A 15,667-nucleotide genomic window follows, 5' to 3' on the forward strand; every position below is an offset into this window, starting at 1 on the left:
GTTCAGGGTGTCAGGGAGCCACTGGCCAAAGATAGCATAGAGTTCTTGCTCACCCACTGTCTCCGGGAGCCCGACCAGCCGTAGGTTGTTTCGGCGGCTTCTGTTCTCCTGCTCTTCCAGGGCCGCCAGTAACTCCCGGGACTCTTTCTTCAGGGCCTCCACCTGGGCAGACAGCGTCACGCACGTGTCCTCCTGATCGGACACCCGCTGTTCGACCTCCGTCAGACGTCGGCTGTGGGAATCAAACTTCTCATTCATCTCATCCACAGCCGACTGGATCTTGTTGAGCCTGTCCGCCAGCGCCGCCGTGACCGATCGGATGATATCGGTAATCCAGTCACCGGCGGGAATAGTGAATGTGGCCTGCTCCGCCGCCATTTTGGAGGGGGTAAGAGAGGGCTTATCCCGGGCGCCTTTTGCCGGTCTAACGGGCATGCCCCGTGCCGCTGCAGTCGCCCTGGAGAGCAACTAAGAGAGCGGGTGTTTAGTCCTGGTCCCGCTTGCTCGTAGCTGCGGCAGGAACGCAGAAGGGCCGACTTTATCGCCGATTTTGTGTGCGTGAGGCAGGAGCTCTCCTGTCATGCGTCCGCTCAGTCAGGCTGCATCACGTGACCCCCCCCAAGTCTGTTTCTTTCTGTCGAACTGGTTCTATGGCTTGAATGTCCAGCAACTTGCTTAAAGTTGTCCAGGCTTGGGCTGCCCGGTCTGTTCAGCCAGTAGAATTTATAAACCACTCAGACAAAGGAAGTGCCTTGTAACTCTGATAATATCCAAGACCCAAAGATCTGTTGTTATGTATTCCCAAACTTCCAGAAAGTCCGAGAGCCGATGCTGAAAGCTAGATGGATGCTCAGGTGCATAGGGAGAGGTATGGTCAGTAGGGAAAAAGAGGTATTGATGCTCCTGTATATGGCGAGACCTCAATTACAATATTGTGTACAATTCTAGAGGCTTCACCTTCAAAACTAAACTAAACCTTAAGTTTATATACCACATCCTCTCCATAATTATAGAGCTCAGCACGGTTTACAAGAACTTAAATATAGGAAGTAAAAGAATAAGGGGTTGGGGTTGAGTACAGGGGGGGGGGGGAAGAGAGCATTCCATTTTTGTGAAAAACCAATTTTTCAGGTGCTTACGGAATAGTTGGAAGGAGCCCAGGTTCCATAGTGGGACAGTAAGATTGTTCCAAAGCCCTGTGATTTTGAAGAGGAGAGATTTTCCCAATTTACCCGCATAGAAAATACCTTGGGCCTGGTGGAGTCAGGACTCGAGGAGTTATAAGATAGTGGAATTAGGGGCGGGAGGATGCCGTGAAGGATCTTAAAAGCTAGGCAAATGCATTTGAAATGAACTCTGGAAATTACTGGGAGCCAGTGAAGTTTGGCCAAGTGGGGAGACATGATCAAATTTGCATTTTGTGAATATCAACTTGGTCGCAGTGTTCTGGATTAGCTGAAGTCTTTGAAGACTTTTTTTAGTTAGGCTTATATAGATGGCATTACAGTAGTCTAGTCTGGAGAGGATGATAGATTGGACAAGGATGGCAAAATGTTGATGGCGGAAGTAGTATCTTACTTTCCTCAACATGTGAAGGCTAAAAAAGCATGATTTTACCAAGGAGTTGAGGTGGTCATTGAAGGAAAGGGAAGAATCGATAATGATGCCTAGGACCTTGCTTGAGAACTCAAGCTGCAGCGTGGCACCAGAGGGCAGTGAGAAGAGGGTGGGCAGCTGTTCTAATTTTGGGCCGAGCCAGAGCAGTTTCGTTTTGGATTCGTTCAGTTTCATTTGTACTGAGAGGGACCAGGAATGGAGTCTCGTTGCTAAGGACCTGGTCCTATACCTTAAGTAGTTTTGGGGCCAGCTTTGTTTACCTGGGCAGGTAAGAATGAGCAAACATGAAATAAAAAAATTCAGCTATTACACTTTCTCACATTGCATCAGGATTTACTAGCTAGAAAGAAAAGAAAAACTATTAGATAAGGCCTGATCCAAGAGCAAGTGAGAATGTGGATTAGTAGCTATGAATTAATAAATGAAAATTGGATAATCTGGAATAAAATGATCAGAAATACAAAAAGTTTAAAAACAGGGACTTTAAGTTACCATATGGATTTGATATATGTCATGTGCTTGATGGATATAGGGAGGCAAGCTAAGACATTTTTGTGATTGATGACTACCATATCAAATGTACTCCAGATGAGAAGATTAGGTTTCTTATAGAGTTTCTTTGTGTTAGAGTGACCAGCCTGAACTAGGCCAATCCTCAGGGAAATGTAGGCAGACAGGAGTTGGCTTTTGACCTGGTATCCACATACCAGGGGGCCCTGGTTTACCATGACTTGAGTTTGCTAAGGACAAATCTAAACCATATGTGTATCATGGTATGAATTGATCCAAAGTTAGCTATCAGAAAGTTAGGAAAAATTATATAATAGAAATTTACTTAGGCAGTTATAGGTAATATGTTAAAAAAAAAACCAATGTAGATTAGGAATATAAATTAACAAAACATAAAGATTAGGAATATAGTTTATTTTAATCTTCATATATCTGAAATCCTGAAGAGATCCTGATAAGGCAACAGATGGTGTTTGACCTCTGACCTTTAGCAACTTTTTCTACTTCATTGGAGAGCAACTTTTTTCTACGTAGAACCTTGATGGGAGGGGTACCTGCTCCTTTCCATCTTTTCTTTGTTCAGTCTTTGTGAGACAGAGATCTCAGAATAGAGAAGAACACTGACATTTACAGGAAAGAATATAAAATCTGAGGAGTTTTGTAAGTGTATTATAATATTGATCTATGTATTTCTTCTTTTTATAAAATATGTAAGCTTAATGTGAGAATGTAACTTTTTTAGATATAAGAATGTAATTTGTGACACGCCTATATGAAGCTAGCCTTATATGGGAATAAATAATGTGAACCAATTAGACTGCAGATGGATTGTAACGAAGGAATGTCGTCATTTAGGATATATATGGACATGTAACTGATAAGACATTGGAATTGTTAGGAGCAAGGCCAGCGTTTTTTGGCTTCTGTAATAATTCTCTGATGCAAAAGATACTCAATTGATTTGCTAATAAAATTAATTGCGTACACTTATGACCTAATATTGATATCTAATAAAAAATAAGATTTTTGGATTTTATGAAAATATTTTGCATCATTATTTTTTTAATTTCATTTTACAATCCTAGAAAGCTATTAGTACGCATGTGCGCAATTAAATGGCACCCCAGATGGGACATTAGCGTACTGTGCGTTTCTAGGTTCCATTTTTTGAACCGTTGGGTTTCGTTTGGAAGTGCAACATAAGGTATGTCTGTTCTTTGAGTAACAGACTGGGGGGCCCTTTTTGAAGCTACGGAATACCGTAAGTTATATTTTAGGAATTAATGCTTTGTATATAGGCATAGTGTTTGGGGATATTGTATTATATGTTTAGTTTGTTAAGATTTGTGGGTATAGAGAAAAATTGTATCTTCATTGCTTTATGACTTTATTTCTGCTGTCTTTCTGGCCAGATCTTTCTTTCTTTCTCTCTCTGTTTTTTCCTCTCGGGGTTTACAGCTGTCCTGTTAAGGTTGGCTGTGAGGGGCAGTGTATTTTGTAAATACCTCCTGGGGTTTGTTTCTTAAAGTGTTTGTTTTGAAGTGTTTTGTTTGCTAAGAGGAGAAAGTATTTAGGTGATTTAGGACTTGTTTGAGAGTAATTGTGAATAGTCATGTTGCCAATAGAAGCAATAAAAAAAGCTAATCCATTGTTATCTAATGAGATACAGCATTTTCATGATAAATGGTGTAGAAAAGCAGTAATTAACACTGAATCCTGGACATGGCCGAAAGAAGGGTCTGTATTATGGTCAGACTTATGTTGTTTGCGCATGTGGATTTTAGATTCAAAGAAAGGAAAATCCCAGCAGAAACATTTAGAATACTGGCACTTGTGGGATGAATTATGTGAGAATTCTCCAGGATCCCCAACACCAGTTGTTAAAGATAAAAATACAGGTCTTTCTACGGGTCAAGGGGGGAGTTTGGAGCCCCCACCATATTTAGAGCCTGGGAAGGTTACAAGCAGTCTATATCCACTTCTTACGAGTACTCCTGAAGTAGCAATTGGTTATACACCTTTAAATGTAGCTAAAGAAAAGACCCCCCTATCCACTGTGGGTCAAACCTCCATACCCACGGCACCAACATCAGATAGCCAGACTAAAGACTGGGTCTATGTATCTGGAGTCTTACACATGAAACCTGTAGAGACAGATTCTGAGACATCCACAAATGCAGATGCAGAAGAGGAGGTGATTGTTCGAAAACCTAAAAACCCTGTAACTGGGAAGCTAAAAGGGCTTCAGACACGTCAATCAGATTTAACTATGAAAGCCCTGCAGAATTTAGAAGAACAGACAGATGTATTACATAAGTGGGTAGAAGACTTATCAACAACAGGAATTCAGGATAGAGGTGCAGCTGCTTATGTAAGCCAGGCTATGATACCTAGGGATTATGTAGCGCAGCAGGAAAATTCCTGGCTATATGTGGTCCCATGGTGTGATAATTTGGCTGGCTGGACTGAAGTATCCAGCGCACAGATGGAGATATGGCCCAGAAATGGTTCTTTAGATCCAAATAAATTAGATATAGCACGATTTTGCATACGGGATGGGAAAGGAGATCCACAATGGGATTACCCATATATGCAAAAGGGTTTAAGAATTTGGGAGAAATATGAACAAAGCAATGTAAATAAATCTCAGGAGCTTAGAAATGAGGGATCACCCATTTTACAAGCACCCCTGATTTATAAACCCCTAACAGGAGGAGGTGTAGCCACTACATATATACCCTGGTCTTTTACGGACCAGGAAAATATTAAGAAACAGTTACCCTCTATGTTAGGAGGAGCCAGTAATTGGATAGCAAAATTTGAACAAATAACGGCAGGATATACACTAGCAATAGGGGATATTAAGCGGATGCTATACCTTTGTCTAGGGGGTCAAGCTAGCCAAATTTTTACACAGGCAGGATTTCCAACCTTAAACATTACTAACTCTGCACACGATGGTTCATCATTTAATGCAGTTAGACCCCAGATTTGGCATGCGATGCGTATGTTATATCCTGATCATAAAGATATGAACAGAGTAATTGCACACAAATTTAAAGTAGGAATGGATATTTATGAGTTTATAAAACGGTTTGAGGATAATTGGGAGAAAGAAACAGGAGAGCCTGTGTTCGCACAAGGAATGATAGCTGTAGCATTTCAGATGTTGAAAACTACTTTACCTAAAAATATACAAGCCAGATTAGATGTTGTAGTTGGTTTGGAAAACAAGGCTTGGGCAGAGATAGTGTCCCATATCACTCACTATTGCAGATTAACTGAAGATGAGCTAAGTAAACAGGATAAGGAATTAGTGCAACTGCAGAAAAAAGTTTTGACAATGCAAATTAAAGAGGAACAAGCAAAAGGAAAAAACCAAGAAAAGAATGATATAGTTGTGGAACTGGCTCAAATTAATAGGGCTAAGAATCCAGAAAGGTCGCAAGTGAGATGCTGGCAGTGTGGATTGATGGGACATTATAAGAATGAGTGTAGAAATGAAGCAGTAAGTCGAGGAAGATTTAGAGGAAGTGGTATAATGCGGGGACAAGGAAGAGGAAATTTTAGGAGTGTACGAGGACAAGGTAGGACCGGAGGATGGCAACCCTGGACAGCGCAGCAGCCACAATTCTGGGAACCTGAACCTGTGTCAGGAGAGGGATTTGGAAGACAGGATTGACTATCTCAGTATATTTCTTTCAAAATTCCAAAAGGTAAAAAGGGGGATCCATGCCTTCAAATTAAAGTAAATGGACATAATTATAATTTTATTGTGGATACTGGAGCCACTATGACTACGTTAAATTTTATCCCTGTAGGAGCAGTACTTTCAAAAGAGAGTATTACTACCATGGGGATAGAAGGGCAGGAAAATGAAAAATATTTACTAGAAAATGTATCTCTGCAAATTGAAGGAAAATGGTTGCATATGCAAGTGGTATATGCGCCTGAATGTCCAGTGAATTTATTAGGAAGAGATGCACTGCATAAATTGGAAGCCACAATTGTGTTTGAACCAGAATTACCATGCCAGTGGGATGAAAGGCAGGGAGTTCTGGAAACTTGTCTATGGACATCGTTACGAACAGGAGAACAGACAAGTAACCCTCCATCATTTGTGCATTCAATATTATTGAGTGTACAAGATGATATGGGTGTTCTGGGTCAAACACTAGATACTACATTTTGGATAGGATTACCACCTCCTAAGGAGAATTTACCCTCTAAGAAAGAGGAAATAATGAAGTATGTATTGGACCACGTACCAGAAGAATTATGGAAGAAATATGGCAAAGTTAAAACTGTAGATTCTATTCAAATTGAAATGTTAAAAGAAGGTATAGGACCGAAAATAGCACAATATCCATTGAAGCCAGCAGCTATAGCAGGAAGTATTCCTATAATTGAAGAATTAGTAAAAGAAGGGATTTTAGAAGAATGTTCATCTGCCTGGAATACTCCTTTGTTTCCCATACAGAAATCAGATGACTCATACAGAATAGTGCATGATTTGAGGGGTTTGAATAAATTAATTCAGTCTGAGTATCCTGTAGTTGCAAATCCTGTAACAATCCTGAATGAGGTCCCTTTAGGATCTTATTTGACTGTCATTGATTTGAAAAATGCATTCTATACTATTCCATTACATCCAAAGTCACGTCCTTATACAGCCTTTACCTTTGATGGTAAGCGCTATTGTTGGGCACGTCTCCCTCAGGGGCTTTCAGAGAGTCCTTCTGTGTTTTCAAGGATATTAATGCATGATTTGCAAATTTTTAAAGAACGGCTTCCACCAGAAATACATTTGATTTCTTATGTAGATGATTTGTTATTGTCTGCGCCTACTGTGGAAGATAATGTGAAATATACTATTGAACTATTGAATTTTCTGTGTGAATATGGTTATGTGGTTAATAAGGAGAAATTACAAATAGCAGAAGAAGAGGTTACCTTTTTAGGGTATCGTGTCGGCAAGTCAGTACGAGCTTTAACTAAAGATTTAGTGCAGGAAATAGAAAAAACACCCTTGCCACAGACAGTAAAGGAATTACGAGGATTCTTAGGACTCCTTAATTATTGTAGACAATGGATACCGTGTTTAAGTACTAGGACACTTCCTTTGAGGGCTAAATTGAAAGGAAATGTTCAGAGCAGAGACAGAATTCAATTAGATTCAGCACTGGTGGTGCTGATACAGGAGTTAAAACAAGCAATTAGAGATGCTCCACAGTTTGTTTTACCTTTGATTGGGACAGAAGTGCAAGTACATTTACATATTGGAAACCCTGGATGGGGTGCAGTTTTACAACAAAATGACAATGTTTGTGGATATTTATCTGGAAGTTTTACACCTGTGGAAATGGGTTTTTCTCAGTGTGAAAAAGGTGTAGTGGCGGCTGCAACATTGGTAGGAAAACTTATGGATTTGTTGCCATACAGTCATATCACAGTACATACTTCCCATGATATTTTGAATATTTTAAAATTGCCAGAAGTAGTGTTTACTAGTCAGCGTATAGGGAAGTATTTGGCTCTGCTTACCACTGGTTTAGTGGATGTGCAACCAAAAATGAAGGATAAAGATCCAGCACAAGTGTTTTATGCTTTTTTAGGAATACAAGACAGTACTGAGCACGAGTGTTCAGTTTTGATCCCACAGCAACAAATGTTGCTACAATATGATAAACCCCTAGGTGAGGGATATATTTGTTTTATAGATGGTTCCAGTGCTACAAACAGAGCAGCATTTGCTATCACAACGTATGATAGGGATGCTGACAGCACTGAATGGAAAACTTATTGTTTACCATCAGATCAATATTCAGCCCAGACTGCAGAATTAGCAGCATTAGTCCAGGTGTTACAGGACAATATAGGAAGGAAAGTTACTGTTTATTCAGATTCTGCATATGCTTTAGGAGTAGCAAAATTGCATTTAACGACATGGAAAAAGAGAGGATTCATAGACTCTGGAGGTCATCCAGTTCAACATTTACCTTTGATAGAGAGATTGGATAGATTATTGCAGCAATACCCAGACAAAACATTGGCATTATGTAAAATTAAGGCCCATGATAAGAAAGATGAATCGTGGGAGCAATATATGCATAATCAGACAGATTTAGCAGCAAAATGGGCTGTAGAGCAACAGGGCATAATGCTAGTGCAGACTAGAGCTAGGAGCAAGATTACAAAGGAACAAGACGAGCAAAGACGACTGCTCCTAGATGGCGTAACAGAGGAAGAGATTCAACAATGGACAAATTTACAATGTCAGTGTATAGAAGGTATCTGGTATAATTCGTCAGGTGTGCCATGTATGGCACAGGTACCTCTGGTGATAATGATCCAACAAATGCACAATGCCTTACATGAAAGTGCAGCTACTTTAATTAGTCAATTGTCACAGCAAATTTGGCATCCTAATTTAGAAAAAATAGTAAGACAGACTGTATTACGTTGTGCTGTATGTGTAAAAACTAATCCTAGAGGTACTTGTGTAGCACCAGGCACTCTACCTATCCCGCAGGGACCTTTTCAGAAGTGGCATGTGGATTTTACAGACATGATAACACCTTGTAAAGGTAAGAGGTATCTGTTACTTTGTGTTTGTCCTTTTTCGGGCTGGATTGAAGCCTACCCCTGTAAAAAAGAAACAGCAGGAGAAGTGGCAAAGGTATTCTTAAATGAAATTATTCCAAGACATGGAATTCCTTATGAGATAGCCACAGATAATGCCAGCCACTTTAAAAATGCATTATTACAAGAATTGGCAAATTCACTATTGATTAAGCACAAATTCATAACAGTTTACCATCCTCAATCAAACAGCTTTGTTGAAAAAGCAAATGATTTAATAAAAACTGCATTACGAAAAATTATGCCATTGGAGTCTAAAGACTGGCTAAAATATTTGCCAGCAGCACTCTATGTAGTGCGTAATAGGCATATGCCTAGATTTGCTTTGACTCCTTTCCAAATTGCCACTGGAAGAAAGATGCCCCTTGCTTTTGTGAAACCGGGAAATTGTACTAATGATACTTTATTTTCTGATTATGTTGTAGCTTTACAGACAGCTATAGCAGAGATTCAATCACGACGAACTCCAAGTAGTGTGGACCAAGCACTTCCAGTTTACAGATTCCATCAGGATCAGTGGGTGTATAAGAGGTTACATACAAGAAATATATGGACTCAGCCATACTTTTATGGACCTTTTCAAGTGGAAGTGGTGTTCCCTTATGCAGTGAAATTAAAAGGGTATACACCATTAGTACACGTGAAAGACATTAAACCAGCACCCATTGCTAATACCTGATTACCTGAGCATATCTATTGTTCCTGCAAGGAAATCAAGGACTAGAGACACTATTAGTAGTTCATCTCATTGCTATATTTGCATATTTTCAATACTGTTTATTTTTAGTTATACTAATTAGGTATTAATTTTAGCCATGTTACTTATTTGGTGTTCTCCATTACTATTCTTTACTTTTTTCCACCACACTTTTGCAGAATGGAATCTTTTCTTACCTATAGTAGGTCAGGGAAATTCCTATGAACAAATGAAATTTCGTGTAGCAAGGTATGCTAATGTAAGCAATTGCTGGGTTTGTGCCCAGCTTCCACAACACACTAGTGGATTACCTTTTCGACCTTTTGCATGGAATGTTTCTGATCTTTGTTATTATTCTCTTTATCTTATGCCACGTAATGGCTTAGTTGCACCACAGTTTAGTCATGAGGGAAATTGTTCCTCTATAGTTCAATATTCTCTTCTTCAAACATTTACTCGTTATGCTTTTAGTTTTGACCCAAATAAACCACCAGCCCCAGTTTTAGTTAGACCCATGCGAGGATTTCTTTGTTACCATTCTAAAAGGACAGATAAAACCACCTGGTATGCTGGAAAGAGTTCATGTCAATATTATGTTACTTCAGATGGTCCAAATATTTCTCTTTCACTGGGAAATATTACTGTTTCTACCTATTTTACTGACAGGCAACAATTTGCCTGGCTTACAGGTGTTAGTAATTATTTGTTACCCTCTTATGCTGACTGCTGGTGGATTTGTGGCCCATATGCATACAGATGGCTTCACGAGGGATGGTATGGGACCTGCTATATCGGGTTCCTATTACCCCCTGTGAGAATCCTATCTGAATTGCCTCCTATCCGACCAAAAAGAAATACTCCTCTCATTTCTGAAGGGGAAAGATTTGCTATGATCCTTTTACCTAGTTATGGAGTAGGTAAATTAGTCCAAATTATAAAAAAATTATCCACCCTTATTGAAACTATGGGTAATGAAACAACAGCAGTTACTCAATCTCTGTCACTAGAGCTCAGACAAACACGCATTGTAGCTCTTCAAAATAGGATGGCACTCGACTATCTCCTAGCAGCCCAGGGGGGTACATGTGCCATCATTGGACAAGAATGTTGTACTTATATTCCTGACTCCTTCTCTGACCAGCAAGCACATATCACATCTCTAGACAAGGCATTGCAGAATTGGGAACAATTTAAGGTAGAGGATAAGGGTTGGTTTGATTGGCTAACTGCATGGATGCCTAATATATCATGGGTTAAAGGCCTATTGGGTGTTTTGATAGGCCTGGCTTTTGTGTTTCTGATTGTGTGTTGTAGTTTATCCTGTATAATTGGCATTGGAAAAACATGTTTGCAGAAAGTGACTCCCAATCTTACGCTGATCCAGAGAACAAGTCATGCCCAAAGCAACCTCAGAACAGAGCAAGGTAAGGCCACTAAAGCTCCAGGTGTGGGTCCTGGTGTGGCACTCCACTCCACGACCCAAGGGGGGGCTAAGGACCTGGTCCTATACCTTAAGTAGTTTTGGGGCCAGCTTTGTTTACCTGGGCAGGTAAGAATGAGCAAACATGAAATAAAAAAATTCAGCTATTACACTTTCTCACATTGCATCAGGATTTACTAGCTAGAAAGAAAAGAAAAACTATTAGATAAGGCCTGATCCAAGAGCAAGTGAGAATGTGGATTAGTAGCTATGAATTAATAAATGAAAATTGGATAATCTGGAATAAAATGATCAGAAATACAAAAAGTTTAAAAACAGGGACTTTAAGTTACCATATGGATTTGATATATGTCATGTGCTTGATGGATATAGGGAGGCAAGCTAAGACATTTTTGTGATTGATGACTACCATATCAAATGTACTCCAGATGAGAAGATTAGGTTTCTTATAGAGTTTCTTTGTGTTAGAGTGACCAGCCTGAACTAGGCCAATCCTCAGGGAAATGTAGGCAGACAGGAGTTGGCTTTTGACCTGGTATCCACATACCAGGGGGCCCTGGTTTACCATGACTTGAGTTTGCTAAGGACAAATCTAAACCATATGTGTATCATGGTATGAATTGATCCAAAGTTAGCTATCAGAAAGTTAGGAAAAATTATATAATAGAAATTTACTTAGGCAGTTATAGGTAATATGTTAAAAAAAAAACCAATGTAGATTAGGAATATAAATTAACAAAACATAAAGATTAGGAATATAGTTTATTTTAATCTTCATATATCTGAAATCCTGAAGAGATCCTGATAAGGCAACAGATGGTGTTTGACCTCTGACCTTTAGCAACTTTTTCTACTTCATTGGAGAGCAACTTTTTTCTACGTAGAACCTTGATGGGAGGGGTACCTGCTCCTTTCCATCTTTTCTTTGTTCAGTCTTTGTGAGACAGAGATCTCAGAATAGAGAAGAACACTGACATTTACAGGAAAGAATATAAAATCTGAGGAGTTTTGTAAGTGTATTATAATATTGATCTATGTATTTCTTCTTTTTATAAAATATGTAAGCTTAATGTGAGAATGTAACTTTTTTAGATATAAGAATGTAATTTGTGACACGCCTATATGAAGCTAGCCTTATATGGGAATAAATAATGTGAACCAATTAGACTGCAGATGGATTGTAACGAAGGAATGTCGTCATTTAGGATATATATGGACATGTAACTGATAAGACATTGGAATTGTTAGGAGCAAGGCCAGCGTTTTTGGCTTCTGTAATAATTCTCTGATGCAAAAGATACTCAATTGATTTGCTAATAAAATTAATTGCGTACACTTATGACCTAATATTGATATCTAATAAAAAATAAGATTTTTGGATTTTATGAAAATATTTTGCATCATTATTTTTTTAATTTCATTTTACAATCCTAGAAAGCTATTAGTACGCATGTGCGCAATTATTATGCAGGCTGTAATGTTCTCGGAGAGGTTGGTGAGGTTCGGGTCTATCTTGAGAAGGACAAGGATGTAATCAGCGTATGTATAGATTGTTTCAAGGGGAGATAGTTGGAAGAGTTTCAGGGAAGACATATAGATGTTGAAGAGAATAGGGGATAGGGGTGATCCCTGCGGGACTCCGCAAGTTGGTTTCCAAGGAGTGGACGTGGTGCCATTTGTGTTGACAGTGTAGGAATGGAAGTGTAAGAAGTTCGAGAATCACTCTAGGATAGTGGAGTCGATGCATATCTCGGAAAGTTGATAAATTAGAATATCGTGGTGGACGATATCGAAAGCTGCGGAGAGATCGAATTGTAATAGGACAGCGAACTTATTATGAGAATGTAATTGTTGCACCTTTGAAATTAAGGAGACCAGTAGGGATTCGGTGCTGAAGTTGGGTCTGAAGCTATATTGGTAGGGTAAGAGAATGGAGAATCTCTCAGGGTAAGATGAGAGCTGGGTAGAAATGATGGCTTCTAGCATTTTAGTCAGGAGAGGGATATTTGCTATGGGGCGGTAGTTAGATGGTAAGGAAAGGGCGAGATCAGCTTTTTTCAGTAATGGGAACAAGGCAATATGTCCCATTTCTGCGGAGAATAGGCCAGATAGTAAGGCAGAGTTTATAAGTCTGGTGAGGGAGGAGATGGCCTGCGCAGGAATGTTCTCGTATAGGTAGGTAGGGAATGAATCCAGGGTGCATTTGCAGGATTTCAGTTTAAGACAGAGTTTAGAGATCTGGGGTTCAGACACAAGTTCAAAGGCAGTCCAGGATCTATCTGCCGGGATAGGGTTAGAGTCGTTGGGGGCCAGAGAATTGTAAGAGACTGCTGGGGGGAAGGAGTTCCTTATGGTAGTGATCTTTTCGTTGAAAAATTTAGCTGTCGTCTGCAGATAGGGAGGAGGGGGGAATGGTGGAATCGTTTTTTGAGGTTAAGTTGCGCCAGATGTTGAACAATATGCTACTTTGGTTGTTGGATCTGGAAATTTTATCACCATAGAAATTCTTCCTTGCTTTTTTTAATACTGTGTTATAGATCTTGAAAGTGTATCTTCAGGATTGTCTGTCTGAAGGGGATTTAGATTTTTTCCATTTACGCTCCAGTGCTCGACATTTCTGATTCAAGAGGATGTCCTCAGGCAGATAGACAGGCTAAAGAGCGACAAATCGCCAGGTCCGGACAGCATTCACCCAAGGATACTCAAGGAATTAAGGAACGAAATAGCAGAGCCACTTCGACAAATATGCAACCTATCCTTAAAAACTGGAGAGATACCGGAGGACTGGAAAATAGCAAATGTCACTCCCATCTTCAAGAAGGGTTCAAGGGGTGACCCAGGAAACTACAGGCAGGCGAGCTTGACCTCGGTCCCGGGAAAGATGATGGAAGCGCTGATTAAGGACAGCATCTATGAACACATCGAAAACAATGGACAGCTAAAGTAGAGTCAGCATGGCTTCTACAAGGGTAGGTCATGCCTCACAAACCTATTGCATTTCTTTGAGGGGGTAAACAGCCAGGTGGATAAAGGGGAATCCATAGACATCATTTACCTTGACTTCCAAAAAGCCTTCGACAAGGTGCCACACGAAAGATTGCTTAAGAAGCTATGGAATCACGGGATGCAAGGGAAGGTCCACCGATGGATCAAAAACTGGCTGGCAGACAGGAAACAGAGGGTTGAAGTAAAGGGACATTACTCAGACTGGCAAGGAGTCATGAGCGGAGTTCCGCAGGGGTCGGTGCTGGGACCGCTCCTGTTCAATATATTTATTAACGACCTGGAGGCGGGAACAAAATGTGAGGTCATTAAATTTGCAGATGACACCAAACTATACAGCAGGGTTAAAACCACGGAAGACTATGAAGATCTCCAAAAGGATCTGACGACACTGGAAGAGTGGGCCAAAAAGTGGCAAATGAGCTTCAACATGGGAAATGCAAGGTCATGCATGTAGGGAAAAAGAACCTGATGTACACTTACAAAATGGGGGGATCACTGCTAGGGGTAAGTAACCTTGAAAGAGACCTGGGAGTAATGGTAGACACAACATTAAAGGCGTCGGCACAGTGCGCCTCAGCCTCAAGGAAAGCAAACAAAATGTTGGGTATCATCAAAAAGAGTATCACGGCCAGGACGAAGGAAGTCATCCTGCCACTGTATCGCGCAATGGTGCGCCCCCATCTGGATTACTGGTCACCAGTACTGGTCACCGTACCTCAAAAAGGACATGGCGGTACTTGAGGGAGTCCAGAGAAGAGCAACTAAGCTGATAAAGGGTATGGAAAACCTCTCATATACTGACAGACTGAAAAAACTGGGGCTGTTCTCCCTAGAGAAGCGGAGACTTAGAGGAGACATGATAAAAACCTTCAAGATCCTGAAGGACATAGAAAAAGTAGACAGGGACAGATTTTTCAAATTATGGGGAGCCACAAGTACAAGGGGGCACTCAGAGAAATTGAAAGGGGACAGGTTTAGAACAAACGCTAGGAAGTTCTTTTTCACCCAGAGGGTAGTGGATACATGGAACGTGCTCCCGGAGGATGTGATAGGCAGGAGCACGTTACAGGGCTTCAAAGAAGGTTTGGATAGGTTCCTAGAGGACAAAGGGATTCAGGGTACAGATAAGAATAGACGTGGGTTATAGGGATAGGAGTAGAGGTAGGTTATAGAAATAGTCAGGGACCACTGCTCAGGCAATGGGCCTAATGGGCCGCCGCAGGAGCGGACCGCTGGGCGAGATGGACCTCTGGTCTGCCTCAGCGGAGGCAATTTCTTATGTTCTTAATTCCCTATAGTACGGAAGATACCAAGGGGCCTTGCAGGAGTAGGAGACAGATTTAGTAGATAAAGGGGCAAGAGCACAGTATGTAGTCTCAGAGAGGTTTACCCAGTTGTGCCAGTTGAATTCTGGGTCAACAGGTTTAGGGCAAGAGGGAAGCTGGTTGAGAAATTGGGTCCAGAACAGTTTGCTCGTGATTTTTTTGCAGTAGGTAATAGAATTTGTGGTCCGGGGTGGAGAACCAAGGTGAGACATGAAAATGGGAAGGCAGAAAGAACCTAGAAGGTGATTGGACCAAGGGACATGTTCCCAACGAGCCTCTTTGGCTGAAGTTTTGTGCTCGGTCAGGTCGAGGAAGTTGATGATGTCTAGTGTATGCCCCTTTTCGTGGGTAGGGGAGGGCGCAGGAGTGGGGAAAACTAGAGAGGTGAGGAAGTTGTTGAATTCGGTTGCATCCTTGTTGGTATTATCG

The 15,667-nt window shown here is 40.6% G+C and overlaps 1 protein-coding gene across 4 annotated transcripts in view; it reads right to left on the reverse strand.

Moving 5' to 3' along the window:
• The window catches only part of OXR1 (oxidation resistance 1), a 325,515-nt gene that overhangs the window by 71,909 nt on the left and 237,939 nt on the right, over nucleotides 1-15,667 (reverse strand). The gene's annotated exons all lie outside the window — the stretch shown is intronic.

This window comes from Geotrypetes seraphini, chromosome 2 (assembly GCF_902459505.1).
Source record: "Geotrypetes seraphini chromosome 2, aGeoSer1.1, whole genome shotgun sequence".
In the NCBI taxonomy this organism is placed as follows: domain Eukaryota; kingdom Metazoa; phylum Chordata; class Amphibia; order Gymnophiona; family Dermophiidae; genus Geotrypetes; species Geotrypetes seraphini.